Here is a 23,282-nt window from a genome sequence, read left to right on the forward strand (position 1 = left end):
ATATCCAGAAACAGTTGATGAGTCTGCATACCATATTTAAGTGGGAGCCCGGCTAGCTCAGTCGGTAGAGCATGAGACTCTTAATCTCAGGGTCGTGGGTTCGAGCCCCACGTTGGGCGAAAACGAGTATTTTTTGCTGGATGATAGCATTGGCTCTCATAATATGGTGATTAATCTTGCATTAGACATGCACTAACTCCTAAAAATTGTATCTCCCTTGGTTACTCATTCATGAGAAATGTATCTCCAAGATTAGGTAGGGCCTGAGTCTAGGTTAACATACAGTGATATCACTCCTATTCAAGTACTAAACATGCCAACCTGAAGTGTAAAACATCCCCTAGGTGTAGTTAAGGCATCAGTTAGGAGTGAACTGAACACTCATGTTATGGGCAATTAGACTTAAAATAAAGTGTGGACAGCAGTAACGTTACTTTTGAAATGTGATGCTGAGTGAGCACACAGGGGAATTAGCTCAAATGGTAGAGCGCTCGCTTAGCATGCGAGAGGTAGCGGGATCGATGCCCGCATTCTCCATTCTAAAATTTGCATACATTTTACTTTTTAACTTGTAATTGCCATGGTTGTTGCAGAGTAAGAACAGAAAAGTCACAGATGGCTTTCAAATTTGGTGTCATTATAACAACTTAAGTGGTTTAATCAAAAGTGTTTAGGTATTCTATAGCACGTGAGAGGAATTTGATTTCTTATGCAATCTCAAAATGAAAATTTCACACCTTCCATTTTCATTTCGTCTTATTTTACTTGACATTCTTTCCTCTGAAGGATGTATAAAAGTGAAGTTCCTTGCAAAACAAGATCAGAGGAATATCCAGAAACAGTTTTCCTTAATAAAAAATGATGAGTCTGCATACCATATTTAAGTGGGAGCCCGGCTAGCTCAGTCGGTAGAGCATGAGACTCTTAATCTCAGGGTCGTGGGTTCGAGCCCCACGTTGGGCGAAAACGAGTATTTTTTGCTGGATGATAGCATTGGCTCTCATAATATGGTGATTAATCTTGCATTAGACATGCACTAACTCCTAAAAATTGTATCTCCCTTGGTTACTCATTCATGAGAAATGTATCTCCAAGATTAGGTAGGGCCTGAGTCTAGGTTAACATACAGTGATATCACTCCTATTCAAGTACTAAACATGCCAACCTGAAGTGTAAAACATCCCCTAGGTGTAGTTAAGGCATCAGTTAGGAGTGAACTGAACACTCATGTTATGGGCAATTAGACTTAAAATAAAGTGTGGACAGCAGTAACGTTACTTTTGAAATGTGATGCTGAGTGAGCACACAGGGGAATTAGCTCAAATGGTAGAGCGCTCGCTTAGCATGCGACAGGTAGTGGGATCGATGCCCGCATTCTCCATTCTAAAATTTGCATACATTTTACTTTTTAACTTGTAATTGCCATGGTTGTTGCAGAGTAAGAACAGAAAAGTCACAGATGGCTTTCAAATTTGGTGTCATTATAACAACTAAAGTGGTTTAATCAAAAGTGTTTAGGTATTCTATAGCACGTGAGAGGAATTTGATTTCTTATGCAATCTCAAAATGAAAATTTCACACCTTCCATTTTCATTTCGTCTTATTTTACTTGACATTCTTTCCTCTGAAGGATGTATAAAAGTGAAGTTCCTTGCAAAACAAGAGCAGAGGAATATCCAGAAACGGTTTTCCTTAATAAAAAATGATGAGTCTGCATACCATATTTAAGTGGGAGCCCGGCTAGCTCAGTCGGTAGAGCATGAGACTCTTAATCTCAGGGTCGTGGGTTCAAGCCCCACGTTGGGCGAAAACGAGTATTTTTTGCTGGATGATTGCATTGGCTCTCATAATATGGTGATTAATCTTGCATTAGACATGCACTAACTCCTAAAAATTGTATCTCCCTTGGTTACTCATTCATGAGAAATGTATCTCCAAGATTAGGTAGGGCCTGAGTCTAGGTTAACATACAGTGATATCACTCCTATTCAAGTACTAAACATGCCAACCTGAAGTGTAAAACATCCCCTAGGTGTAGTTAAGGCATCAGTTAGGAGTGAACTGAACACTCATGTTATGGGCAATTAGACTTAAAATAAAGTGTGGACAGCAGTAACGTTACTTTTGAAATGTGATGCTGAGTGAGCACACAGGGGAATTAGCTCAAATGGTAGAGCGCTCGCTTAGCATGCGAGAGGTAGCGGGATCGATGCCCGCATTCTCCATTCTAAAATTTGCATACATTTTACTTTTTAACTTGTAATTGCCATGGTTGTTGCAGAGTAAGAACAGAAAAGTCACAGATGGCTTTCAAATTTGGTGTCATTATAACAACTAAAGTGGTTTAATCAAAAGTGTTTAGGTATTCTATAGCACGTGAGAGGAATTTGATTTCTTATGCAATCTCAAAATGAAAATTTCACACCTTCCATTTTCATTTCGTCTTATTTTACTTGACATTCTTTCCTCTGAAGGATGTATAAAAGTGAAGTTCCTTGCAAAACAAGAGCAGAGGAATATCCAGAAACAGTTTTCCTTAATAAAAAATGATGAGTCTGCATACCATATTTAAGTGGGAGCCCGGCTAGCTCAGTCGGTAGAGCATGAGACTCTTAATCTCAGGGTCGTGGGTTCGAGCCCCACGTTGGGCGAAAACGAGTATTTTTTGCTGGATGATAGCATTGGCTCTCATAATATAGTGATTAATCTTGCATTAGACATGCACTAACTCCTAAAAATTGTATCTCCCTTGGTTACTCATTCATGAGAAATGTATCTCCAAGATTAGGTAGGGCCTGAGTCTAGGTTAACATACAGTGATATCACTCCTATTCAAGTACTAAACATGCCAACCTGAAGTGTAAAACATCCCCTAGGTGTAGTTAAGGCATCAGTTAGGAGTGAACTGAACACTCATGTTATGGGCAATTAGACTTAAAATAAAGTGTGGACAGCAGTAACGTTACTTTTGAAATGTGATGCTGAGTGAGCACACAGGGGAATTAGCTCAAATGGTAGAGCGCTCGCTTAGCATGCGAGAGGTAGCGGGATCGATGCCCGCATTCTCCATTCTAAAATTTGCATACATTTTACTTTTTAACTTGTAATTGCCATGGTTGTTGCAGAGTAAGAACAGAAAAGTCACAGATGGCTTTCAAATTTGGTGTCATTATAACAACTAAAGTGGTTTAATCAAAAGTGTTTAGGTATTCTATAGCACGTGAGAGGAATTTGATTTCTTATGCAATCTCAAAATGAAAATTTCACACCTTCCATTTTCATTTCGTCTTATTTTACTTGACATTCTTTCCTCTGAAGGATGTATAAAAGTGAAGTTCCTTGCAAAACAAGAGCAGAGGAATATCCAGAAACGGTTTTCCTTAATAAAAAATGATGAGTCTGCATACCATATTTAAGTGGGAGCCCGGCTAGCTCAGTCGGTAGAGCATGAGACTCTTAATCTCAGGGTCGTGGGTTCGAGCCCCACGTTGGGCGAAAACGAGTATTTTTTGCTGGATGATAGCATTGGCTCTCATAATATGGTGATTAATCTTGCATTAGACATGCACTAACTCCTAAAAATTGTATCTCCCTTGGTTACTCATTCATGAGAAATGTATCTCCAAGATTAGGTAGGGCCTGAGTCTAGGTTAACATACAGTGATATCACTCCTATTCAAGTACTAAACATGCCAACCTGAAGTGTAAAACATCCCCTAGGTGTAGTTAAGGCATCAGTTAGGAGTGAACTGAACACTCATGTTATGGGCAATTAGACTTAAAATAAAGTGTGGACAGCAGTAACGTTACTTTTGAAATGTGATGCTGAGTGAGCACACAGGGGAATTAGCTCAAATGGTAGAGCGCTCGCTTAGCATGCGAGAGGTAGCGGGATCGATGCCCGCATTCTCCATTCTAAAATTTGCATACATTTTACTTTTTAACTTGTAATTGCCATGGTTGTTGCAGAGTAAGAACAGAAAAGTCACAGATGGCTTTCAAATTTGGTGTCATTATAACAACTAAAGTGGTTTAATCAAAAGTGTTTAGGTATTCTATAGCACGTGAGAGGAATTTGATTTCTTTTGCAATCTCAAAATGAAAATTTCACACCTTCCATTTTCATTTCGTCTTATTTTACTTGACATTCTTTCCTCTGAAGGATGTATAAAAGTGAAGTTCCTTGCAAAACAAGAGCAGAGGAATATCCAGAAACAGTTTTCCTTAATAAAAAATGATGAGTCTGCATACCATATTTAAGTGGGAGCCCGGCTAGCTCAGTCGGTAGAGCATGAGACTCTTAATCTCAGGGTCGTGGGTTCGAGCCCCACGTTGGGCGAAAACGAGTATTTTTTGCTGGATGATAGCATTGGCTCTCATAATATGGTGATTAATCTTGCATTAGACATGCACTAACTCCTAAAAATTGTATCTCCCTTGGTTACTCATTCATGAGAAATGTATCTCCAAGATTAGGTAGGGCCTGAGTCTAGGTTAACATACAGTGATATCACTCCTATTCAAGTACTAAACATGCCAACCTGAAGTGTAAAACATCCCCTAGGTGTAGTTAAGGCATCAGTTAGGAGTGAACTGAACACTCATGTTATGGGCAATTAGACTTAAAATAAAGTGAGGACAGCAGTAACGTTACTTTTGAAATGTGATGCTGAGTGAGCACACAGGGGAATTAGCTCAAATGGTAGAGCGCTCGCTTAGCATGCGAGAGGTAGCGGGATCGATGCCCGCATTCTCCATTCTAAAATTTGCATACATTTTACTTTTTAACTTGTAATTGCCATGGTTGTTGCAGAGTAAGAACAGAAAAGTCACAGATGGCTTTCAAATTTGGTGTCATTATAACAACTAAAGTGGTTTAATCAAAAGTGTTTAGGTATTCTATAGCACGTGAGAGGAATTTGATTTCTTATGCAATCTCAAAATGAAAATTTCACACCTTCCATTTTCATTTCGTCTTATTTTACTTGACATTCTTTCCTCTGAAGGATGTATAAAAGTGAAGTTCCTTGCAAAACAAGAGCAGAGGAATATCCAGAAACGGCTTTCCTTAATAAAAAATGATGAGTCTGCATACCATATTTAAGTGGGAGCCCGGCTAGCTCAGTCGGTAGAGCTATGAGACTCTTAATATCAGGGTCGTGGGTTCGAGCCCCACGTTGGGCGAAAACGAGTATTTTTTGCTGGATGATTGCATTGGCTCTCATAATATGGTGATTAATCTTGCATTAGACATGCACTAACTCCTAAAAATTGTATCTCCCTTGGTTACTCATTCATGAGAAATGTATCTCCAAGATTAGGTAGGGCCTGAGTCTAGGTTAACATACAGTGATATCACTCCTATTCAAGTACTAAACATGCCAACCTGAAGTGTAAAACATCCCCTAGGTGTAGTTAAGGCATCAGTTAGGAGTGAACTGAACACTCATGTTATGGGCAATTAGACTTAAAATAAAGTGTCGACAGCAGTAACGTTACTTTTGAAATGTGATGCTGAGTGAGCACACAGGGGAATTAGCTCAAATGGTAGAGTGCTCGCTTAGCATGCGAGAGGTAGCGGGATCGATGCCCGCATTCTCCATTCTAAAATTTGCATACATTTTACTTTTTAACTTGTAATTGCCATGGTTGTTGCAGAGTAAGAACAGAAAAGTCACAGATGGCTTTCAAATTTGGTGTCATTATAACAACTAAAGTGGTTTAATCAAAAGTGTTTAGGTATTCTATAGCACGTGAGAGGAATTTGATTTCTTATGCAATCTCAAAATGAAAATTTCACACCTTCCATTTTCATTTCGTCTTATTTTACTTGACATTCTTTCCTCTGAAGGATGTATAAAAGTGAAGTTCCTTGCAAAACAAGAGCAGAGGAATATCCAGAAACGGTTTTCCTTAATAAAAAATGATGAGTCTGCATACCATATTTAAGTGGGAGCCCGGCTAGCTCAGTCGGTAGAGCATGAGACTCTTAATCTCAGGGTCGTGGGTTCGAGCCCCACGTTGGGCGAAAACGAGTATTTTTTGCTGGATGATTGCATTGGCTCTCATAATATGGTGATTAATCTTGCATTAGACATGCACTAACTCCTAAAAATTGTATCTCCCTTGGTTACTCATTCATGAGAAATGTATCTCCAAGATTAGGTAGGGCCTGAGTCTAGGTTAACATACAGTGATATCACTCCTATTCAAGTACTAAACATGCCAACCTGAAGTGTAAAACATCCCCTAGGTGTAGTTAAGGCATCAGTTAGGAGTGAACTGAACACTCATGTTATGGGCAATTAGACTTAAAATAAAGTGTGGACAGCAGTAACGTTACTTTTGAAATGTGATGCTGAGTGAGCACACAGGGGAGTTAGCTCAAATGGTAGAGCGCTCGCTTAGCATGCGAGAGGTAGCGGGATCGATGCCCGCATTCTCCATTCTAAAATTTGCATACATTTTACTTTTTAACTTGTAATTGCCATGGTTGTTGCAGAGTAAGAACAGAAAAGTCACAGATGGCTTTCAAATTTGGTGTCATTATAACAACTAAAGTGGTTTAATCAAAAGTGTTTAGGTATTCTATAGCACGTGAGAGGAATTTGATTTCTTATGCAATCTCAAAATGAAAATTTCACACCTTCCATTTTCATTTCGTCTTATTTTACTTGACATTCTTTCCTCTGAAGGATGTATAAAAGTGAAGTTCCTTGCAAAACAAGAGCAGAGGAATATCCAGAAACAGTTTTCCTTAATAAAAAATGATGAGTCTGCATACCATATTTAAGTGGGAGCCCGGCTAGCTCAGTCGGTAGAGCATGAGACTCTTAATCTCAGGGTCGTGGGTTCGAGCCCCACGTTGGGCGAAAACGAGTATTTTTTGCTGGATGATAGCATTGGCTCTCATAATATAGTGATTAATCTTGCATTAGACATGCACTAACTCCTAAAAATTGTATCTCCCTTGGTTACTCATTCATGAGAAATGTATCTCCAAGATTAGGTAGGGCCTGAGTCTAGGTTAACATACAGTGATATCACTCCTATTCAAGTACTAAACATGCCAACCTGAAGTGTAAAACATCCCCTAGGTGTAGTTAAGGCATCAGTTAGGAGTGAACTGAACACTCATGTTATGGGCAATTAGACTTAAAATAAAGTGTGGACAGCAGTAACGTTACTTTTGAAATGTGATGCTGAGTGAGCACACAGGGGAATTAGCTCAAATGGTAGAGCGCTCGCTTAGCATGCGAGAGGTAGCGGGATCGATGCCCGCATTCTCCATTCTAAAATTTGCATACATTTTACTTTTTAACTTGTAATTGCCATGGTTGTTGCAGAGTAAGAACAGAAAAGTCACAGATGGCTTTCAAATTTGGTGTCATTATAACAACTAAAGTGGTTTAATCAAAAGTGTTTAGGTATTCTATAGCACGTGAGAGGAATTTGATTTCTTTTGCAATCTCAAAATGAAAATTTCACACCTTCCATTTTCATTTCGTCTTATTTTACTTGACATTCTTTCCTCTGAAGGATGTATAAAAGTGAAGTTCCTTGCAAAACAAGAGCAGAGGAATATCCAGAAACAGTTTTCCTTAATAAAAAATGATGAGTCTGCATACCATATTTAAGTGGGAGCCCGGCTAGCTCAGTCGGTAGAGCATGAGACTCTTAATCTCAGGGTCGTGGGTTCGAGCCCCACGTTGGGCGAAAACGAGTATTTTTTGCTGGATGATAGCATTGGCTCTCATAATATGGTGATTAATCTTGCATTAGACATGCACTAACTCCTAAAAATTGTATCTCCCTTGGTTACTCATTCATGAGAAATGTATCTCCAAGATTAGGTAGGGCCTGAGTCTAGGTTAACATACAGTGATATCACTCCTATTCAAGTACTAAACATGCCAACCTGAAGTGTAAAACATCCCCTAGGTGTAGTTAAGGCATCAGTTAGGAGTGAACTGAACACTCATGTTATGGGCAATTAGACTTAAAATAAAGTGAGGACAGCAGTAACGTTACTTTTGAAATGTGATGCTGAGTGAGCACACAGGGGAATTAGCTCAAATGGTAGAGCGCTCGCTTAGCATGCGAGAGGTAGCGGGATCGATGCCCGCATTCTCCATTCTAAAATTTGCATACATTTTACTTTTTAACTTGTAATTGCCATGGTTGTTGCAGAGTAAGAACAGAAAAGTCACAGATGGCTTTCAAATTTGGTGTCATTATAACAACTAAAGTGGTTTAATCAAAAGTGTTTAGGTATTCTATAGCACGTGAGAGGAATTTGATTTCTTATGCAATCTCAAAATGAAAATTTCACACCTTCCATTTTCATTTCGTCTTATTTTACTTGACATTCTTTCCTCTGAAGGATGTATAAAAGTGAAGTTCCTTGCAAAACAAGAGCAGAGGAATATCCAGAAACGGCTTTCCTTAATAAAAAATGATGAGTCTGCATACCATATTTAAGTGGGAGCCCGGCTAGCTCAGTCGGTAGAGCTATGAGACTCTTAATCTCAGGGTCGTGGGTTCGAGCCCCACGTTGGGCGAAAACGAGTATTTTTTGCTGGATGATTGCATTGGCTCTCATAATATGGTGATTAATCTTGCATTAGACATGCACTAACTCCTAAAAATTGTATCTCCCTTGGTTACTCATTCATGAGAAATGTATCTCCAAGATTAGGTAGGGCCTGAGTCTAGGTTAACATACAGTGATATCACTCCTATTCAAGTACTAAACATGCCAACCTGAAGTGTAAAACATCCCCTAGGTGTAGTTAAGGCATCAGTTAGGAGTGAACTGAACACTCATGTTATGGGCAATTAGACTTAAAATAAAGTGTCGACAGCAGTAACGTTACTTTTGAAATGTGATGCTGAGTGAGCACACAGGGGAATTAGCTCAAATGGTAGAGTGCTCGCTTAGCATGCGAGAGGTAGCGGGATCGATGCCCGCATTCTCCATTCTAAAATTTGCATACATTTTACTTTTTAACTTGTAATTGCCATGGTTGTTGCAGAGTAAGAACAGAAAAGTCACAGATGGCTTTCAAATTTGGTGTCATTATAACAACTAAAGTGGTTTAATCAAAAGTGTTTAGGTATTCTATAGCACGTGAGAGGAATTTGATTTCTTATGCAATCTCAAAATGAAAATTTCACACCTTCCATTTTCATTTCGTCTTATTTTACTTGACATTCTTTCCTCTGAAGGATGTATAAAAGTGAAGTTCCTTGCAAAACAAGAGCAGAGGAATATCCAGAAACGGTTTTCCTTAATAAAAAATGATGAGTCTGCATACCATATTTAAGTGGGAGCCCGGCTAGCTCAGTCGGTAGAGCATGAGACTCTTAATCTCAGGGTCGTGGGTTCGAGCCCCACGTTGGGCGAAAACGAGTATTTTTTGCTGGATGATTGCATTGGCTCTCATAATATGGTGATTAATCTTGCATTAGACATGCACTAACTCCTAAAAATTGTATCTCCCTTGGTTACTCATTCATGAGAAATGTATCTCCAAGATTAGGTAGGGCCTGAGTCTAGGTTAACATACAGTGATATCACTCCTATTCAAGTACTAAACATGCCAACCTGAAGTGTAAAACATCCCCTAGGTGTAGTTAAGGCATCAGTTAGGAGTGAACTGAACACTCATGTTATGGGCAATTAGACTTAAAATAAAGTGTGGACAGCAGTAACGTTACTTTTGAAATGTGATGCTGAGTGAGCACACAGGGGAGTTAGCTCAAATGGTAGAGCGCTCGCTTAGCATGCGAGAGGTAGCGGGATCGATGCCCGCATTCTCCATTCTAAAATTTGCATACATTTTACTTTTTAACTTGTAATTGCCATGGTTGTTGCAGAGTAAGAACAGAAAAGTCACAGATGGCTTTCAAATTTGGTGTCATTATAACAACTAAAGTGGTTTAATCAAAAGTGTTTAGGTATTCTATAGCACGTGAGAGGAATTTGATTTCTTATGCAATCTCAAAATGAAAATTTCACACCTTCCATTTTCATTTCGTCTTATTTTACTTGACATTCTTTCCTCTGAAGGATGTATAAAAGTGAAGTTCCTTGCAAAACAAGAGCAGAGGAATATCCAGAAACAGTTTTCCTTAATAAAAAATGATGAGTCTGCATACCATATTTAAGTGGGAGCCCGGCTAGCTCAGTCGGTAGAGCATGAGACTCTTAATCTCAGGGTCGTGGGTTCGAGCCCCACGTTGGGCGAAAACGAGTATTTTTTGCTGGATGATAGCATTGGCTCTCATAATATAGTGATTAATCTTGCATTAGACATGCACTAACTCCTAAAAATTGTATCTCCCTTGGTTACTCATTCATGAGAAATGTATCTCCAAGATTAGGTAGGGCCTGAGTCTAGGTTAACATACAGTGATATCACTCCTATTCAAGTACTAAACATGCCAACCTGAAGTGTAAAACATCCCCTAGGTGTAGTTAAGGCATCAGTTAGGAGTGAACTGAACACTCATGTTATGGGCAATTAGACTTAAAATAAAGTGTGGACAGCAGTAACGTTACTTTTGAAATGTGATGCTGAGTGAGCACACAGGGGAATTAGCTCAAATGGTAGAGCGCTCGCTTAGCATGCGAGAGGTAGCGGGATCGATGCCCGCATTCTCCATTCTAAAATTTGCATACATTTTACTTTTTAACTTGTAATTGCCATGGTTGTTGCAGAGTAAGAACAGAAAAGTCACAGATGGCTTTCAAATTTGGTGTCATTATAACAACTAAAGTGGTTTAATCAAAAGTGTTTAGGTATTCTATAGCACGTGAGAGGAATTTGATTTCTTATGCAATCTCAAAATGAAAATTTCACACCTTCCATTTTCATTTCGTCTTATTTTACTTGACATTCTTTCCTCTGAAGGATGTATAAAAGTGAAGTTCCTTGCAAAACAAGAGCAGAGGAATATCCAGAAACGGTTTTCCTTAATAAAAAATGATGAGTCTGCATACCATATTTAAGTGGGAGCCCGGCTAGCTCAGTCGGTAGAGCATGAGACTCTTAATCTCAGGGTCGTGGGTTCGAGCCCCTCGTTGGGCGAAAACGAGTATTTTTTGCTGGATGATTGCATTGGCTCTCATAATATGGTGATTAATCTTGCATTAGACATGCACTAACTCCTAAAAATTGTATCTCCCTTGGTTACTCATTCATGAGAAATGTATCTCCAAGATTAGGTAGGGCCTGAGTCTAGGTTAACATACAGTGATATCACTCCTATTCAAGTACTAAACATGCCAACCTGAAGTGTAAAACATCCCCTAGGTGTAGTTAAGGCATCAGTTAGGAGTGAACTGAACACTCATGTTATGGGCAATTAGACTTAAAATAAAGTGTGGACAGCAGTAACGTTACTTTTGAAATGTGATGCTGAGTGAGCACACAGGGGAATTAGCTCAAATGGTAGAGCGCTCGCTTAGCATGCGAGAGGTAGCGGGATCGATGCCCGCATTCTCCATTCTAAAATTTGCATACATTTTACTTTTTAACTTGTAATTGCAATGGTTGTTGCAGAGTAAGAAAAGAAAAGTCACAGATGGCTTTCAAATTTGGTGTCATTATAACAACTAAAGTGGTTTAATCAAAAGTGTTTAGGTATTCTATAGCACGTGAGAGGAATTTGATTTCTTATGCAATCTCAAAATGAAAATTTCACACCTTCCATTTTCATTTCGTCTTATTTTACTTGACATTCTTTCCTCTGAAGGATGTATAAAAGTGAAGTTCCTTGCAAAACAAGAGCAGAGGAATATCCAGAAACAGTTTTCCTTAATAAAAAATGATGAGTCTGCATACCATATTTAAGTGGGAGCCCGGCTAGCTCAGTCGGTAGAGCATGAGACTCTTAATCTCAGGGTCGTGGGTTCAAGCCCCACGTTGGGCGAAAACGAGTATTTTTTGCTGGATGATAGCATTGGCTCTCATAATATAGTGATTAATCTTGCATTAGACATGCACTAACTCCTAAAAATTGTATCTCCCTTGGTTACTCATTCATGAGAAATGTATCTCCAAGATTAGGTAGGGCCTGAGTCTAGGTTAACATACAGTGATATCACTCCTATTCAAGTACTAAACATGCCAACCTGAAGTGTAAAACATCCCCTAGGTGTAGTTAAGGCATCAGTTAGGAGTGAACTGAACACTCATGTTATGGGCAATTAGACTTAAAATAAAGTGTGGACAGCAGTAACGTTACTTTTGAAATGTGATGCTGAGTGAGCACACAGGGGAATTAGCTCAAATGGTAGAGCGCTCGCTTAGCATGCGAGAGGTAGCGGGTTCGATGCCCGCATTCTCCATTCTAAAATTTGCATACATTTTACTTTTTAACTTGTAATTGCCATGGTTGTTGCAGAGTAAGAACAGAAAAGTCACAGATGGCTTTCAAATTTGGTGTCATTATAACAACTAAAGTGGTTTAATCAAAAGTGTTTAGGTATTCTATAGCACGTGAGAGGAATTTGATTTCTTATGCAATCTCAAAATGAAAATTTCACACCTTCCATTTTCATTTCGTCTTATTTTACTTGACATTCTTTCCTCTGAAGGATGTATAAAAGTGAAGTTCCTTGCAAAACAAGAGCAGAGGAATATCCAGAAACGGTTTTCCTTAATAAAAAATGATGAGTCTGCATACCATATTTAAGTGGGAGCCCGGCTAGCTCAGTCGGTAGAGCATGAGACTCTTAATCTCAGGGTCGTGGGTTCGAGCCCCACGTTGGGCGAAAACGAGTATTTTTTGCTGGATGATAGCATTGGCTCTCATAATATGGTGATTAATCTTGCATTAGACATGCACTAACTCCTAAAAATTGTATCTCCCTTGGTTACTCATTCATGAGAAATGTATCTCCAAGATTAGGTAGGGCCTGAGTCTAGGTTAACATACAGTGATATCACTCCTATTCAAGTACTAAACATGCCAACCTGAAGTGTAAAACATCCCCTAGGTGTAGTTAAGGCATCAGTTAGGAGTGAACTGAACACTCATGTTATGGGCAATTAGACTTAAAATAAAGTGTGGACAGCAGTAACGTTACTTTTGAAATGTGATGCTGAGTGAGCACACAGGGGAATTAGCTCAAATGGTAGAGCGCTCGCTTAGCATGCGAGAGGTAGCGGGATCGATGCCCGCATTCTCCATTCTAAAATTTGCATACATTTTACTTTTTAACTTGTAATTGCCATGGTTGTTGCAGAGTAAGAACAGAAAAGTCACAGATGGCTTTCAAATTTGGTGTCATTATAACAACTAAAGTGGTTTAATCAAAAGTGTTTAGGTATTCTATAGCACGTGAGAGGAATTTGATTTCTTATGCAATCTCAAAATGAAAATTTCACACCTTCCATTTTCATTTCGTCTTATTTTACTTGACATTCTTTCCTCTGAAGGATGTATAAAAGTGAAGTTCCTTGCAAAACAAGAGCAGAGGAATATCCAGAAACGGTTTTCCTTAATAAAAAATGATGAGTCTGCATACTATATTTAAGTGGGAGCCCGGCTAGCTCAGTCGGTAGAGCATGAGACTCTTAATCTCAGGGTCGTGGGTTCGAGCCCCACGTTGGGCGAAAACGAGTATTTTTTGCTGGATGATAGCATTGGCTCTCATAATATGGTGATTAATCTTGCATTAGACATGCACTAACTCCTAAAAATTGTATCTCCCTTGGTTACTCATTCATGAGAAATGTATCTCCAAGATTAGGTAGGGCCTGAGTCTAGGTTAACATACAGTGATATCACTCCTATTCAAGTACTAAACATGCCAACCTGAAGTGTAAAACATCCCCTAGGTGTAGTTAAGGCATCAGTTAGGAGTGAACTGAACACTCATGTTATGGGCAATTAGACTTAAAATAAAGTGTGGACAGCAGTAACGTTACTTTTGAAATGTGATGCTGAGTGAGCACACAGGGGAATTAGCTCAAATGGTAGAGCGCTCGCTTAGCATGCGAGAGGTAGCGGGATCGATGCCCGCATTCTCCATTCTAAAATTTGCATACATTTTACTTTTTAACTTGTAATTGCCATGGTTGTTGCAGAGTAAGAACAGAAAAGTCACAGATGGCTTTCAAATTTGGTGTCATTATAACAACTAAAGTGGTTTAATCAAAAGTGTTTAGGTATTCTATAGCACGTGAGAGGAATTTGATTTCTTATGCAATCTCAAAATGAAAATTTCACACCTTCCATTTTCATTTCGTCTTATTTTACTTGACATTCTTTCCTCTGAAGGATGTATAAAAGTGAAGTTCCTTGCAAAACAAGAGCAGAGGAATATCCAGAAACGGCTTTCCTTAATAAAAAATGATGAGTCTGCATACCATATTTAAGTGGGAGCCCGGCTAGCTCAGTCGGTAGAGCTATGAGACTCTTAATCTCAGGGTCGTGGGTTCGAGCCCCACGTTGGGCGAAAACGAGTATTTTTTGCTGGATGATTGCATTGGCTCTCATAATATGGTGATTAATCTTGCATTAGACATGCACTAACTCCTAAAAATTGTATCTCCCTTGGTTACTCATTCATGAGAAATGTATCTCCAAGATTAGGTAGGGCCTGAGTCTAGGTTAACATACAGTGATATCACTCCTATTCAAGTACTAAACATGCCAACCTGAAGTGTAAAACATCCCCTAGGTGTAGTTAAGGCATCAGTTAGGAGTGAACTGAACACTCATGTTATGGGCAATTAGACTTAAAATAAAGTGTGGACAGCAGTAACGTTACTTTTGAAATGTGATGCTGAGTGAGCACACAGGGGAATTAGCTCAAATGGTAGAGCGCTCGCTTAGCATGCGAGAGGTAGCGGGATCGATGCCCGCATTCTCCATTCTAAAATTTGCATACATTTTACTTTTTAACTTGTAATTGCCATGGTTGTTGCAGAGTAAGAACAGAAAAGTCACAGATGGCTTTCAAATTTGGTGTCATTATAACAACTAAAGTGGTTTAATCAAAAGTGTTTAGGTATTCTATAGCACGTGAGAGGAATTTGATTTCTTATGCAATCTCAAAATGAAAATTTCACACCTTCCATTTTCATTTCGTCTTATTTTACTTGACATTCTTTCCTCTGAAGGATGTATAAAAGTGAAGTTCCTTGCAAAACAAGAGCAGAGGAATATCCAGAAACGGTTTTCCTTAATAAAAAATGATGAGTCTGCATACTATATTTAAGTGGGAGCCCGGCTAGCTCAGTCGGTAGAGCATGAGACTCTTAATCTCAGGGTCGTGGGTTCGAGCCCCACGTTGGGCGAAAACGAGTATTTTTTGCTGGATGATAGCATTGGCTCTCATAATATGGTGATTAATCTTGCATTAGACATGCACTAACTCCTAAAAATTGTATCTCCCTTGGTTACTCATTCATGAGAAATGTATCTCCAAGATTAGGTAGGGCCTGAGTCTAGGTTAACATACAGTGATATCACTCCTATTCAAGTACTAAACATGCCAACCTGAAGTGTAAAACATCCCCTAGGTGTAGTTAAGGCATCAGTTAGGAGTGAACTGAACACTCATGTTATGGGCAATTAGACTTAAAATAAAGTGTGGACAGCAGTAACGTTACTTTTGAAATGTGATGCTGAGTGAGCACACAGGGGAATTAGCTCAAATGGTAGAGCGCTCGCTTAGCATGCGAGAGGTAGCGGGATCGATGCCCGCATTCTCCATTCTAAAATTTGCATACATTTTACTTTTTAACTTGTAATTGCCATGGTTGTTGCAGAGTAAGAACAGAAAAGTCACAGATGGCTTTCAAATTTGGTGTCATTATAACAACTAAAGTGGTTTAATCAAAAGTGTTTAGGTATTCTATAGCACGTGAGAGGAATTTGATTTCTTATGCAATCTCAAAATGAAAATTTCACACCTTCCATTTTCATTTCGTCTTATTTTACTTGACATTCTTTCCTCTGAAGGATGTATAAAAGTGAAGTTCCTTGCAAAACAAGAGCAGAGGAATATCCAGAAACGGCTTTCCTTAATAAAAAATGATGAGTCTGCATACCATATTTAAGTGGGAGCCCGGCTAGCTCAGTCGGTAGAGCTATGAGACTCTTAATCTCAGGGTCGTGGGTTCGAGCCCCACGTTGGGCAAAAACGAGTATTTTTTGCTGGATGATTGCATTGGCTCTCATAATATGGTGATTAATCTTGCATTAGACATGCACTAACTCCTAAAAATTGTATCTCCCTTGGTTACTCATTCATGAGAAATGTATCTCCAAGATTAGGTAGGGCCTGAGTCTAGGTTAACATACAGTGATATCACTCCTATTCAAGTACTAAACATGCCAACCTGAAGTGTAAAACATCCCCTAGGTGTAGTTAAGGCATCAGTTAGGAGTGAACTGAACACTCATGTTATGGGCAATTAGACTTAAAATAAAGTGTCGACAGCAGTAACGTTACTTTTGAAATGTGATGCTGAGTGAGCACACAGGGGAATTAGCTCAAATGGTAGAGCGCTCGCTTAGCATGCGAGAGGTAGCGGGATCGATGCCCGCATTCTCCATTCTAAAATTTGCATACATTTTACTTTTTAACTTGTAATTGCCATGGTTGTTGCAGAGTAAGAACAGAAAAGTCACAGATGGCTTTCAAATTTGGTGTCATTATAACAACTAAAGTGGTTTAATCAAAAGTGTTTAGGTATTCTATAGCACGTGAGAGGAATTTGATTTCTTATGCAATCTCAAAATGAAAATTTCACACCTTCCATTTTCATTTCGTCTTATTTTACTTGACATTCTTTCCTCTGAAGGATGTATAAAAGTGAAGTTCCTTGCAAAACAAGAGCAGAGGAATATCCAGAAACGGTTTTCCTTAATAAAAAATGATGAGTCTGCATACCATATTTAAGTGGGAGCCCGGCTAGCTCAGTCGGTAGAGCATGAGACTCTTAATCTCAGGGTCGTGGGTTCGAGCCCCACGTTGGGCGAAAACGAGTATTTTTTGCTGGATGATTGCATTGGCTCTCATAATATGGTGATTAATCTTGCATTAGACATGCACTAACTCCTAAAAATTGTATCTCCCTTGGTTACTCATTCATGAGAAATGTATCTCCAAGATTAGGTAGGGCCTGAGTCTAGGTTAACATACAGTGATATCACTCCTATTCAAGTACTAAACATGCCAACCTGAAGTGTAAAACATCCCCTAGGTGTAGTTAAGGCATCAGTTAGGAGTGAACTGAACACTCATGTTATGGGCAATTAGACTTAAAATAAAGTGTGGACAGCAGTAACGTTACTTTTGAAATGTGATGCTGAGTGAGCACACAGGGGAATTAGCTCAAATGGTAGAGCGCTCGCTTAGCATGCGAGAGGTAGCGGGATCGATGCCCGCATTCTCCATTCTAAAATTTGCATACATTTTACTTTTTAACTTGTAATTGCCATGGTTGTTGCAGAGTAAGAACAGAAAAGTCACAGATGGCTTTCAAATTTGGTGTCATTATAACAACTAAAGTGGTTTAATCAAAAGTGTTTAGGTATTCTATAGCACGTGAGAGGAATTTGATTTCTTATGCAATCTCAAAATGAAAATTTCACACCTTCCATTTTCATTTCGTCTTATTTTACTTGACATTCTTTCCTCTGAAGGATGTATAAAAGTGAAGTTCCTTGCAAAACAAGAGCAGAGGAATATCCAGAAACGGTTTTCCTTAATAAAAAATGATGAGTCTGCATACCATATTTAAGTGGGAGCCCGGCTAGCTCAGTCGGTAGAGCATGAGACTCTTAATCTCAGGGTCGTGGGTTCGAGCCCCACGTTGGGCGAAAACGAGTATTTTTTGCTGGATGATAGCATTGGCTCTCATAATATGGTGATTAATCTTGCATTAGACATGCACTAACTCCTAAAAATTGTATCTCCCTTGGTTACTCATTCATGAGAAATGTATCTCCAAGATTAGGTAGGGCCTGAGTCTAGGTTAACATACAGTGATATCACTCCTATTCAAGTACTAAACATGCCAACCTGAAGTGTAAAACATCCCCTAGGTGTAGTTAAGGCATCAGTTAGGAGTGAACTGAACACTCATGTTATGGGCAATTAGACTTAAAATAAAGTGTGGACAGCAGTAACGTTACTTTTGAAATGTGATGCTGAGTGAGCACACAGGGGAATTAGCTCAAATGGTAGAGCGCTCGCTTAGCATGCGAGAGGTAGCGGGATCGATGCCCGCATTCTCCATTCTAAAATTTGCATACATTTTACTTTTTAACTTGTAATTGCCATGGTTGTTGCAGAGTAAGAACAGAAAAGTCACAGATGGCTTTCAAATTTGGTGTCATTATAACAACTAAAGTGGTTTAATCAAAAGTGTTTAGGTATTCTATAGCACGTGAGAGGAATTTGATTTCTTATGCAATCTCAAAATGAAAATTTCACACCTTCCATTTTCATTTCGTCTTATTTTACTTGACATTCTTTCCTCTGAAGGATGTATAAAAGTGAAGTTCCTTGCAAAACAAGAGCAGAGGAATATCCAGAAACGGCTTTCCTTAATAAAAAATGATGAGTCTGCATACCATATTTAAGTGGGAGCCCGGCTAGCTCAGTCGGTAGAGCTATGAGACTCTTAATCTCAGGGTCGTGGGTTCGAGCCCCACGTTGGGCGAAAACGAGTATTTTTTGCTGGATGATTGCATTGGCTCTCATAATATGGTGATTAATCTTGCATTAGACATGCACTAACTCCTAAAAATTGTATCTCCCTTGGTTACTCATTCATGAGAAATGTATCTCCAAGATTAGGTAGGGCCTGAGTCTAGGTTAACATACAGTGATATCACTCCTATTCAAGTACTAAACATGCCAACCTGAAGTGTAAAACATCCCCTAGGTGTAGTTAAGGCATCAGTTAGGAGTGAACTGAACACTCATGTTATGGGCAATTAGACTTAAAATAAAGTGTCGACAGCAGTAACGTTACTTTTGAAATGTGATGCTGAGTGAGCACACAGGGGAATTAGCTCAAATGGTAGAGCGCTCGCTTAGCATGCGAGAGGTAGCGGGATCGATGCCCGCATTCTCCATTCTAAAATTTGCATACATTTTACTTTTTAACTTGTAATTGCCATGGTTGTTGCAGAGTAAGAACAGAAAAGTCACAGATGGCTTTCAAATTTGGTGTCATTATAACAACTAAAGTGGTTTAATCAAAAGTGTTTAGGTATTCTATAGCACGTGAGAGGAATTTGATTTCTTATGCAATCTCAAAATGAAAATTTCACACCTTCCATTTTCATTTCGTCTTATTTTACTTGACATTCTTTCCTCTGAAGGATGTATAAAAGTGAAGTTCCTTGCAAAACAAGAGCAGAGGAATATCCAGAAACGGTTTTCCTTAATAAAAAATGATGAGTCTGCATACCATATTTAAGTGGGAGCCCGGCTAGCTCAGTCGGTAGAGCATGAGACTCTTAATCTCAGGGTCGTGGGTTCGAGCCCCACGTTGGGCGAAAACGAGTATTTTTTGCTGGATGATTGCATTGGCTCTCATAATATGGTGATTAATCTTGCATTAGACATGCACTAACTCCTAAAAATTGTATCTCCCTTGGTTACTCATTCATGAGAAATGTATCTCCAAGATTAGGTAGGGCCTGAGTCTAGGTTAACATACAGTGATATCACTCCTATTCAAGTACTAAACATGCCAACCTGAAGTGTAAAACATCCCCTAGGTGTAGTTAAGGCATCAGTTAGGAGTGAACTGAACACTCATGTTATGGGCAATTAGACTTAAAATAAAGTGTGGACAGCAGTAACGTTACTTTTGAAATGTGATGCTAAGTGAGCACACAGGGGAATTAGCTCAAATGGTAGAGCGCTCGCTTAGCATGCGAGAGGTAGCGGGATCGATGCCCGCATTCTCCATTCTAAAATTTGCATACATTTTACTTTTTAACTTGTAATTGCCATGGTTGTTGCAGAGTAAGAACAGAAAAGTCACAGATGGCTTTCAAATTTGGTGTCATTATAACAACTAAAGTGGTTTAATCAAAAGTGTTTAGGTATTCTATAGCACGTGAGAGGAATTTGATTTCTTATGCAATCTCAAAATGAAAATTTCACACCTTCCATTTTCATTTCGTCTTATTTTACTTGACATTCTTTCCTCTGAAGGATGTATAAAAGTGAAGTTCCTTGCAAAACAAGAGCAGAGGAATATCCAGAAACGGTTTTCCTTAATAAAAAATGATGAGTCTGCATACCATATTTAAGTGGGAGCCCGGCTAGCTCAGTCGGTAGAGCATGAGACTCTTAATCTCAGGGTCGTGGGTTCGAGCCCCACGTTGGGCGAAAACGAGTATTTTTTGCTGGATGATAGCATTGGCTCTCATAATATGGTGATTAATCTTGCATTAGACATGCACTAACTCCTAAAAATTGTATCTCCCTTGGTTACTCATTCATGAGAAATGTATCTCCAAGATTAGGTAGGGCCTGAGTCTAGGTTAACATACAGTGATATCACTCCTATTCAAGTACTAAACATGCCAACCTGAAGTGTAAAACATCCCCTAGGTGTAGTTAAGGCATCAGTTAGGAGTGAACTGAACACTCATGTTATGGGCAATTAGACTTAAAATAAAGTGTGGACAGCAGTAACGTTACTTTTGAAATGTGATGCTGAGTGAGCACACAGGGGAATTAGCTCAAATGGTAGAGCGCTCGCTTAGCATGCGAGAGGTAGCGGGATCGATGCCCGCATTCTCCATTCTAAAATTTGCATACATTTTACTTTTTAACTTGTAATTGCCATGGTTGTTGCAGAGTAAGAACAGAAAAGTCACAGATGGCTTTCAAATTTGGTGTCATTATAACAACTAAAGTGGTTTAATCAAAAGTGTTTAGGTATTCTATAGCACGTGAGAGGAATTTGATTTCTTATGCAATCTCAAAATGAAAATTTCACACCTTCCATTTTCATTTCGTCTTATTTTACTTGACATTCTTTCCTCTGAAGGATGTATAAAAGTGAAGTTCCTTGCAAAACAAGAGCAGAGGAATATCCAGAAACGGCTTTCCTTAATAAAAAATGATGAGTCTGCATACCATATTTAAGTGGGAGCCCGGCTAGCTCAGTCGGTAGAGCTATGAGACTCTTAATCTCAGGGTCGTGGGTTCGAGCCCCACGTTGGGCGAAAACGAGTATTTTTTGCTGGATGATTGCATTGGCTCTCATAATATGGTGATTAATCTTGCATTAGACATGCACTAACTCCTAAAAATTGTATCTCCCTTGGTTACTCATTCATGAGAAATGTATCTCCAAGATTAGGTAGGGCCTGAGTCTAGGTTAACATACAGTGATATCACTCCTATTCAAGTACTAAACATGCCAACCTGAAGTGTAAAACATCCCCTAGGTGTAGTTAAGGCATCAGTTAGGAGTGAACTGAACACTCATGTTATGGGCAATTAGACTTAAAATAAAGTGTGGACAGCAGTAACGTTACTTTTGAAATGTGATGCTGAGTGAGCACACAGGGGAATTAGCTCAAATGGTAGAGCGCTCGCTTAGCATGCGAGAGGTAGCGGGTTCGATGCCCGCATTCTCCATTCTAAAATTTGCATACATTTTACTTTTTAACTTGTAATTGCCATGGTTGTTGCAGAGTAAGAACAGAAAAGTCACAGATGGCTTTCAAATTTGGTGTCATTATAACAACTAAAGTGGTTTAATCAAAAGTGTTTAGGTATTCAATAGCACGTGAGAGGAATTTGATTTCTTATGCAATCTCAAAATGAAAATTTCACACCTTCCATTTTCATTTCGTCTTATTTTACTTGACATTCTTTCCTCTGAAGGATGTATAAAAGTGAAGTTCCTTGCAAAACAAGAGCAGAGGAATATCCAGAAACGGTTTTCCTTAATAAAAAATGATGAGTCTGCATACCATATTTAAGTGGGAGCCCGGCTAGCTCAGTCGGTAGAGCATGAGACTCTTAATCTCAGGGTCGTGGGTTCGAGCCCCACGTTGGGCGAAAACGAGTATTTTTTGCTGGATGATAGCATTGGCTCTCATAATATGGTGATTAATCTTGCATTAGACATGCACTAACTCCTAAAAATTGTATCTCCCTTGGTTACTCATTCATGAGAAATGTATCTCCAAGATTAGGTAGGGCCTGAGTCTAGGTTAACATACAGTGATATCACTCCTATTCAAGTACTAAACATGCCAACCTGAAGTGTAAAACATCCCCTAGGTGTAGTTAAGGCATCAGTTAGGAGTGAACTGAACACTCATGTTATGGGCAATTAGACTTAAAATAAAGTGTGGACAGCAGTAACGTTACTTTTGAAATGTGATGCTGAGTGAGCACACAGGGGAATTAGCTCAAATGGTAGAGCGCTCGCTTAGCATGCGAGAGGTAGCGGGATCGATGCCCGCATTCTCCATTCTAAAATTTGCATACATTTTACTTTTTAACTTGTAATTGCCATGGTTGTTGCAGAGTAAGAACAGAAAAGTCACAGATGGCTTTCAAATTTGGTGTCATTATAACAACTAAAGTGGTTTAATCAAAAGTGTTTAGGTATTCTATAGCACGTGAGAGGAATTTGATTTCTTATGCAATCTCAAAATGAAAATTTCACACCTTCCATTTTCATTTCGTCTTATTTTACTTGACATTCTTTCCTCTGAAGGATGTATAAAAGTGAAGTTCCTTGCAAAACAAGAGCAGAGGAATATCCAGAAACGGTTTTCCTTAATAAAAAATGATGAGTCTGCATACCATATTTAAGTGGGAGCCCGGCTAGCTCAGTCGGTAGAGCATGAGACTCTTAATCTCAGGGTCGTGGGTTCGAGCCCCACGTTGGGCGAAAACGAGTATTTTTTGCTGGATGATAGCATTGGCTCTCATAATATGGTGATTAATCTTGCATTAGACATGCACTAACTCCTAAAAATTGTATCTCCCTTGGTTACTCATTCATGAGAAATGTATCTCCAAGATTAGGTAGGGCCTGAGTCTAGGTTAACATACAGTGATATCACTCCTATTCAAGTACTAAACATGCCAACCTGAAGTGTAAAACATCCCCTAGGTGTAGTTAAGGCATCAGTTAGGAGTGAACTGAACACTCATGTTATGGGCAATTAGACTTAAAATAAAGTGTGGACAGCAGTAACGTTACTTTTGAAATGTGATGCTGAGTGAGCACACAGGGGAATTAGCTCAAATGGTAGAG

At 39.1% G+C, this 23,282-nt stretch overlaps 43 non-coding genes across 43 annotated transcripts; all 43 read left to right on the top strand.

The window, feature by feature from the left end:
• Window positions 1-46: 46 nt before the first annotated feature.
• On the top strand, window positions 47-119 carry TRNAK-CUU (transfer RNA lysine (anticodon CUU)). The gene has a single exon. It is a non-coding gene; the product is annotated as a tRNA-Lys (tRNA).
• A 345-nt stretch (window positions 120-464) lies between these two features.
• Window positions 465-537, top strand: TRNAA-AGC (transfer RNA alanine (anticodon AGC)). Its single transcript has one exon. It is a non-coding gene; the product is annotated as a tRNA-Ala (tRNA).
• Window positions 538-890: 353 nt separating this feature from the next.
• TRNAK-CUU (transfer RNA lysine (anticodon CUU)) lies at window positions 891-963 on the top strand. The gene has a single exon. It is a non-coding gene; the product is annotated as a tRNA-Lys (tRNA).
• Window positions 964-2,152: 1,189 nt separating this feature from the next.
• Window positions 2,153-2,225, top strand: TRNAA-AGC (transfer RNA alanine (anticodon AGC)). The gene has a single exon. It is a non-coding gene; the product is annotated as a tRNA-Ala (tRNA).
• A 353-nt stretch (window positions 2,226-2,578) lies between these two features.
• On the top strand, window positions 2,579-2,651 carry TRNAK-CUU (transfer RNA lysine (anticodon CUU)). The gene has a single exon. It is a non-coding gene; the product is annotated as a tRNA-Lys (tRNA).
• A 345-nt stretch (window positions 2,652-2,996) lies between these two features.
• On the top strand, window positions 2,997-3,069 carry TRNAA-AGC (transfer RNA alanine (anticodon AGC)). Its single transcript has one exon. It is a non-coding gene; the product is annotated as a tRNA-Ala (tRNA).
• A 353-nt stretch (window positions 3,070-3,422) lies between these two features.
• On the top strand, window positions 3,423-3,495 carry TRNAK-CUU (transfer RNA lysine (anticodon CUU)). Its single transcript has one exon. It is a non-coding gene; the product is annotated as a tRNA-Lys (tRNA).
• A 345-nt stretch (window positions 3,496-3,840) lies between these two features.
• TRNAA-AGC (transfer RNA alanine (anticodon AGC)) lies at window positions 3,841-3,913 on the top strand. Its single transcript has one exon. It is a non-coding gene; the product is annotated as a tRNA-Ala (tRNA).
• A 353-nt stretch (window positions 3,914-4,266) lies between these two features.
• Window positions 4,267-4,339, top strand: TRNAK-CUU (transfer RNA lysine (anticodon CUU)). The gene has a single exon. It is a non-coding gene; the product is annotated as a tRNA-Lys (tRNA).
• Window positions 4,340-4,684: 345 nt separating this feature from the next.
• On the top strand, window positions 4,685-4,757 carry TRNAA-AGC (transfer RNA alanine (anticodon AGC)). Its single transcript has one exon. It is a non-coding gene; the product is annotated as a tRNA-Ala (tRNA).
• A 1,198-nt stretch (window positions 4,758-5,955) lies between these two features.
• On the top strand, window positions 5,956-6,028 carry TRNAK-CUU (transfer RNA lysine (anticodon CUU)). The gene has a single exon. It is a non-coding gene; the product is annotated as a tRNA-Lys (tRNA).
• Window positions 6,029-6,373: 345 nt separating this feature from the next.
• Window positions 6,374-6,446, top strand: TRNAA-AGC (transfer RNA alanine (anticodon AGC)). The gene has a single exon. It is a non-coding gene; the product is annotated as a tRNA-Ala (tRNA).
• A 353-nt stretch (window positions 6,447-6,799) lies between these two features.
• On the top strand, window positions 6,800-6,872 carry TRNAK-CUU (transfer RNA lysine (anticodon CUU)). The gene has a single exon. It is a non-coding gene; the product is annotated as a tRNA-Lys (tRNA).
• Window positions 6,873-7,217: 345 nt separating this feature from the next.
• TRNAA-AGC (transfer RNA alanine (anticodon AGC)) lies at window positions 7,218-7,290 on the top strand. The gene has a single exon. It is a non-coding gene; the product is annotated as a tRNA-Ala (tRNA).
• A 353-nt stretch (window positions 7,291-7,643) lies between these two features.
• Window positions 7,644-7,716, top strand: TRNAK-CUU (transfer RNA lysine (anticodon CUU)). Its single transcript has one exon. It is a non-coding gene; the product is annotated as a tRNA-Lys (tRNA).
• Window positions 7,717-8,061: 345 nt separating this feature from the next.
• Window positions 8,062-8,134, top strand: TRNAA-AGC (transfer RNA alanine (anticodon AGC)). The gene has a single exon. It is a non-coding gene; the product is annotated as a tRNA-Ala (tRNA).
• Window positions 8,135-9,332: 1,198 nt separating this feature from the next.
• On the top strand, window positions 9,333-9,405 carry TRNAK-CUU (transfer RNA lysine (anticodon CUU)). Its single transcript has one exon. It is a non-coding gene; the product is annotated as a tRNA-Lys (tRNA).
• A 345-nt stretch (window positions 9,406-9,750) lies between these two features.
• On the top strand, window positions 9,751-9,823 carry TRNAA-AGC (transfer RNA alanine (anticodon AGC)). Its single transcript has one exon. It is a non-coding gene; the product is annotated as a tRNA-Ala (tRNA).
• Window positions 9,824-10,176: 353 nt separating this feature from the next.
• On the top strand, window positions 10,177-10,249 carry TRNAK-CUU (transfer RNA lysine (anticodon CUU)). Its single transcript has one exon. It is a non-coding gene; the product is annotated as a tRNA-Lys (tRNA).
• A 345-nt stretch (window positions 10,250-10,594) lies between these two features.
• Window positions 10,595-10,667, top strand: TRNAA-AGC (transfer RNA alanine (anticodon AGC)). Its single transcript has one exon. It is a non-coding gene; the product is annotated as a tRNA-Ala (tRNA).
• A 771-nt stretch (window positions 10,668-11,438) lies between these two features.
• On the top strand, window positions 11,439-11,511 carry TRNAA-AGC (transfer RNA alanine (anticodon AGC)). Its single transcript has one exon. It is a non-coding gene; the product is annotated as a tRNA-Ala (tRNA).
• Window positions 11,512-12,282: 771 nt separating this feature from the next.
• Window positions 12,283-12,355, top strand: TRNAA-AGC (transfer RNA alanine (anticodon AGC)). Its single transcript has one exon. It is a non-coding gene; the product is annotated as a tRNA-Ala (tRNA).
• A 353-nt stretch (window positions 12,356-12,708) lies between these two features.
• TRNAK-CUU (transfer RNA lysine (anticodon CUU)) lies at window positions 12,709-12,781 on the top strand. Its single transcript has one exon. It is a non-coding gene; the product is annotated as a tRNA-Lys (tRNA).
• Window positions 12,782-13,126: 345 nt separating this feature from the next.
• On the top strand, window positions 13,127-13,199 carry TRNAA-AGC (transfer RNA alanine (anticodon AGC)). Its single transcript has one exon. It is a non-coding gene; the product is annotated as a tRNA-Ala (tRNA).
• A 353-nt stretch (window positions 13,200-13,552) lies between these two features.
• Window positions 13,553-13,625, top strand: TRNAK-CUU (transfer RNA lysine (anticodon CUU)). Its single transcript has one exon. It is a non-coding gene; the product is annotated as a tRNA-Lys (tRNA).
• Window positions 13,626-13,970: 345 nt separating this feature from the next.
• TRNAA-AGC (transfer RNA alanine (anticodon AGC)) lies at window positions 13,971-14,043 on the top strand. The gene has a single exon. It is a non-coding gene; the product is annotated as a tRNA-Ala (tRNA).
• A 772-nt stretch (window positions 14,044-14,815) lies between these two features.
• Window positions 14,816-14,888, top strand: TRNAA-AGC (transfer RNA alanine (anticodon AGC)). Its single transcript has one exon. It is a non-coding gene; the product is annotated as a tRNA-Ala (tRNA).
• A 353-nt stretch (window positions 14,889-15,241) lies between these two features.
• TRNAK-CUU (transfer RNA lysine (anticodon CUU)) lies at window positions 15,242-15,314 on the top strand. Its single transcript has one exon. It is a non-coding gene; the product is annotated as a tRNA-Lys (tRNA).
• A 345-nt stretch (window positions 15,315-15,659) lies between these two features.
• TRNAA-AGC (transfer RNA alanine (anticodon AGC)) lies at window positions 15,660-15,732 on the top strand. The gene has a single exon. It is a non-coding gene; the product is annotated as a tRNA-Ala (tRNA).
• Window positions 15,733-16,504: 772 nt separating this feature from the next.
• TRNAA-AGC (transfer RNA alanine (anticodon AGC)) lies at window positions 16,505-16,577 on the top strand. Its single transcript has one exon. It is a non-coding gene; the product is annotated as a tRNA-Ala (tRNA).
• A 353-nt stretch (window positions 16,578-16,930) lies between these two features.
• On the top strand, window positions 16,931-17,003 carry TRNAK-CUU (transfer RNA lysine (anticodon CUU)). Its single transcript has one exon. It is a non-coding gene; the product is annotated as a tRNA-Lys (tRNA).
• Window positions 17,004-17,348: 345 nt separating this feature from the next.
• TRNAA-AGC (transfer RNA alanine (anticodon AGC)) lies at window positions 17,349-17,421 on the top strand. Its single transcript has one exon. It is a non-coding gene; the product is annotated as a tRNA-Ala (tRNA).
• Window positions 17,422-17,774: 353 nt separating this feature from the next.
• TRNAK-CUU (transfer RNA lysine (anticodon CUU)) lies at window positions 17,775-17,847 on the top strand. Its single transcript has one exon. It is a non-coding gene; the product is annotated as a tRNA-Lys (tRNA).
• Window positions 17,848-18,192: 345 nt separating this feature from the next.
• Window positions 18,193-18,265, top strand: TRNAA-AGC (transfer RNA alanine (anticodon AGC)). The gene has a single exon. It is a non-coding gene; the product is annotated as a tRNA-Ala (tRNA).
• Window positions 18,266-19,037: 772 nt separating this feature from the next.
• On the top strand, window positions 19,038-19,110 carry TRNAA-AGC (transfer RNA alanine (anticodon AGC)). The gene has a single exon. It is a non-coding gene; the product is annotated as a tRNA-Ala (tRNA).
• A 353-nt stretch (window positions 19,111-19,463) lies between these two features.
• Window positions 19,464-19,536, top strand: TRNAK-CUU (transfer RNA lysine (anticodon CUU)). The gene has a single exon. It is a non-coding gene; the product is annotated as a tRNA-Lys (tRNA).
• A 345-nt stretch (window positions 19,537-19,881) lies between these two features.
• TRNAA-AGC (transfer RNA alanine (anticodon AGC)) lies at window positions 19,882-19,954 on the top strand. The gene has a single exon. It is a non-coding gene; the product is annotated as a tRNA-Ala (tRNA).
• Window positions 19,955-20,307: 353 nt separating this feature from the next.
• TRNAK-CUU (transfer RNA lysine (anticodon CUU)) lies at window positions 20,308-20,380 on the top strand. Its single transcript has one exon. It is a non-coding gene; the product is annotated as a tRNA-Lys (tRNA).
• A 345-nt stretch (window positions 20,381-20,725) lies between these two features.
• TRNAA-AGC (transfer RNA alanine (anticodon AGC)) lies at window positions 20,726-20,798 on the top strand. The gene has a single exon. It is a non-coding gene; the product is annotated as a tRNA-Ala (tRNA).
• A 772-nt stretch (window positions 20,799-21,570) lies between these two features.
• On the top strand, window positions 21,571-21,643 carry TRNAA-AGC (transfer RNA alanine (anticodon AGC)). Its single transcript has one exon. It is a non-coding gene; the product is annotated as a tRNA-Ala (tRNA).
• A 353-nt stretch (window positions 21,644-21,996) lies between these two features.
• TRNAK-CUU (transfer RNA lysine (anticodon CUU)) lies at window positions 21,997-22,069 on the top strand. Its single transcript has one exon. It is a non-coding gene; the product is annotated as a tRNA-Lys (tRNA).
• Window positions 22,070-22,414: 345 nt separating this feature from the next.
• Window positions 22,415-22,487, top strand: TRNAA-AGC (transfer RNA alanine (anticodon AGC)). The gene has a single exon. It is a non-coding gene; the product is annotated as a tRNA-Ala (tRNA).
• Window positions 22,488-22,840: 353 nt separating this feature from the next.
• TRNAK-CUU (transfer RNA lysine (anticodon CUU)) lies at window positions 22,841-22,913 on the top strand. Its single transcript has one exon. It is a non-coding gene; the product is annotated as a tRNA-Lys (tRNA).
• Window positions 22,914-23,282: the final 369 nt, after the last annotated feature.

The sequence above is a fragment of the Triturus cristatus genome, chromosome 4_1 (assembly GCF_964204655.1).
Source record: "Triturus cristatus chromosome 4_1, aTriCri1.1, whole genome shotgun sequence".
Taxonomy (NCBI): Eukaryota; Metazoa; Chordata; class Amphibia; order Caudata; family Salamandridae; genus Triturus; species Triturus cristatus.